Raw genomic sequence first — 3,278 nt, 5'->3', positions numbered from 1 at the left:
ATGAATAAATATTTACATATTATAAGCACTTTTAAATGATAACTTCAAAATAACTCAGGTTTTAAGAACCAGTCTGTATGCGAAAACATCAAAAATCATCAATCTTACTATCTTTCTTCATCAACTCACTGATGACTAAAGTAGAAAAGTCTTTTTTCTAACATACAAAATATATAAGGATTTAATTTCAAGTTTATCATCACACAAATCTGCAAGAAGACATTAGAGAATGATTAAATTTTTGGTTATGGAGTAGGTCAATATTTGTAGGTAAATATTTGAGATGAATGAATAAATGAACAAATGAATAAATGACAGAATTTCATAGTCACATTAAAGAAACTTACAAAGTACTAGAATTAAAAGAGGGTAAATGTTTATCTAAGTGACATTTATTGTTTATTATGTGAAACAGTTTTTCCCTTTAAGGTTAGAAAAAAGGAGATTCTACTGATGAATGTACAAATATAGCTTAAAAATTAATTCATGGAATTGATTTTTCCACACTGCATTCAATTTTATTTCATTTGTTAAAATATCTATAATACACAGAATAAAAATAAGCTAGTCCTAAATACTGAAATGAAAATAGAAAATAGTTGTTTTAAATTGTATGACCAAATACAGCCTTTTGTTTTCAGTTTCCATGGAGCCCTCATATATTTCTGCATCAAAAATTTGTGTTTACGTGCCTCATACAAGACCTTATCAAATAAGTCTTTTATAAAGAATGAAATTTGTATATTTTTTTCCCCTCACATATGTACTGACAATTTCCTACTACCTGTGTCAATTTATAGTACCAGACAAATCCACTCAGGGTCTTTCTTTGTCATTCTCTACATACATGAGGATGTAGAGATCAAACAGCAAAAGGCAGAGAACTGGGCTCAGTCTACAGACAATGGGTTGCTATTAAGGCATATACTTTGTTAGACTGACAGACAAAAGGCATTATGTGTAATAAGGGGGAATGGAAGAGATACTTGGCTGCTTAATACCATTTATTCTTTTTTTTTTTTTAACCTTTCAAATCCACTTTTATTTTCCTTTTTCCTCCTCACATACAGAGCTTCTCCACACACTGCATTTCTTGCAGCTATAAAGTCATTTGACGTTGGTCAGGTACCATTTTATCCCCTAAAACTTTGCTGGCATCAAAATGTGACAGTTAACCAGTGTTAAATCTATAAAATACTTACATAGCAGAGCACATTAAGCTTTAGACGCTAGGCAATTAAACCACGTAAAAATTGGACAAACCCCATCTTACATGTTCAGAATCAGCTGTTCACAGTCCTATCTTGTGACTGTACATGGTTCAAAAGGCAGCAGAGGCAACAGGCAGTTACTTGAAGGACACTGAACACTATGATCTGGAAGCACATTATGATGCTACCCCAGTATCATGCACCACTCCACCTTTCTTCAAGGTGGTCTCATAATTCTGGAATGGCAGGTCCAGCTGATACCAAATGAAGACAGACAACACAATGTTTACTCTGTGGAGATATTCTAACTCCTACTATGGACGCATGGTGATTTTGAATGCAACTCGTCCTAAAAACTTGTCACGATCTTCCTGGTTTTTTAGGTTGGGTGATCCATCAATCTTGCGCTCAACTGTTACTTCGTTTACGTTATTTCTATTACCAAAGATGAGCTGGACGGCAACAAATGACTGTAGATAGCTCCCATGCAATTTTTTCCCATAATATGGAAAATACTTTAAATCTATCGTTCCATTAGAAGCATAAGTTGATAGCACTGATGTGTTTTCACCCTTCAAAATACATTCTATCCTTGGTTCTCCTTGAGTCTTTAATCCAATTATTCTGTTCATTTTCACAAGAATACAAGGGCTTTCTGTGGAGTAGCCAAACTCGGGATCATCCACACCACTGCGTGCTTCAAGTAAGACAAGAGGAAACCGACATGAAGTATAATCTAGACCCTTCTGCTCAAAAAAATGCTCCATCGGGACAATCTGTGAGATTCTTCTGTTCTTCTAAGCCATATGACTTTAGAAATTTCTTAAGGTCATTAATGCACCCTCTATAGGACTCTGGATTAGACACGATGAATGAAAAATCCAACGCCGTCACTGGTTTTGGAAAAACCGTAAGTCCTGGGCTAGGCATCTGGTCACGATTATTTTGGAACCTCATCGTTCAGAGCCTGAAGCATAGCCCACTTTGTGAATGTAAAGAGTGCAGCCAGGAACCCATAAAAGAACTAGGTGGGGCTTCCCTGGTGGCGCAGTGGTTGAGAGTCCGCCGGCCAATGCAGGGGACACAGGCTCGTGCCCCGGTCCGGGAAGATCCCACATGCCGTAGAGCGGATGGGCCCGTGAGCCATGGCCGCTGAGCCTGTGCGTCCGGAGCCTGTGCTCCGCAACGGGAGAGGCCACAACAGTGAGAGGCCCACATACCGCAAAAAAAAAAAGAACTACGTAGAAGAGCAAGATCAAACCCCAGCTCTTGGCGGTGAGCTCCAGGAACTCTCCGGTAGTCGTGTTGTAGATGAAGAGCTTCCACTCTGCCAGGCTCTGGTTGAAGGACTTCTCTTACTTCGTCATGGTGTGTGTGCGGACGGCGAGGGGAGCGGCTGCTAAGTGGAAGCTGCCAAGTGGAAGCTGCGAGGAGCGCAGAGGCGCGCGTCCCGGCTGGAGCAGCGCGGCCCGCGACCGCGGCGGAAGGCGGGACGGCCGAGGAATCCTCCTCGCTGCGGTGAGCGCTCAAGCAGACTGCGCTGCGCCGGGCCGCCGCTTCGGCCGCGGGAGCCTCCCATTTATTCCCTTAATTTCAGAGTGGCACCAAATACCAATCATCTCTCTCACCTTTCGTCAAAATGTTGTTAGTGAAAAAGTAGACTCCCTCTGCTATCTGGTTTCTTTTCAGTGGTAACCGAAACCACACAACTGTTCTCAGTCAACTTGAAATCATCCCAAAATGATCATATTTTTTAAATGTTTTAAAAATAAATCTGCCATAATTGTTATGACTCGTGTTTTATAACCATATTTTTATTTTCCTCATTCATAAAGAGATAAAAGAGTATACAAATGCTTGTCACTAATCTATTTGATATTCCTTTACTTACCCATCTCTCCTTTTCAGATTTCTATCTGTTCCTTTAAACTTTATTAAGTTTTGCATAAAATATTAGATTTGTATAACTGTAAGGTATTTGCAACCAAAATTGATCTTTTTGTTGACTTGACACCTTTAGGATATATTGAAATGCCACTCTCCCCTTTTAGAGAGGTCTTCAAATTG

General features: G+C 39.6%; 1 pseudogene across 1 annotated transcript; it reads right to left on the bottom strand.

Annotated features, from left to right (window-relative positions):
* Nucleotides 1-1,520: 1,520 nt before the first annotated feature.
* Nucleotides 1,521-2,566, bottom strand: LOC307190418 (sodium/potassium-transporting ATPase subunit beta-3-like; annotated as a pseudogene). Its single transcript has 2 exons — nucleotides 2,450-2,566; nucleotides 1,521-2,235 (listed from the first exon to the last, which is right to left on the bottom strand). The product of its transcript is annotated as a sodium/potassium-transporting ATPase subunit beta-3-like (transcript).
* Between the last annotated feature and the right edge of the window lie 712 nt (nucleotides 2,567-3,278).

The sequence above is a fragment of the Stenella coeruleoalba genome (assembly GCF_951394435.1).
Source record: "Stenella coeruleoalba genome assembly, chromosome: 8".
Lineage (NCBI taxonomy): Eukaryota > Metazoa > Chordata > Mammalia > Artiodactyla > Delphinidae > Stenella > Stenella coeruleoalba.
Note: the sequence above shows the minus strand (reverse complement) of the source record. Positions and strands in the feature narration are given on the sequence as shown.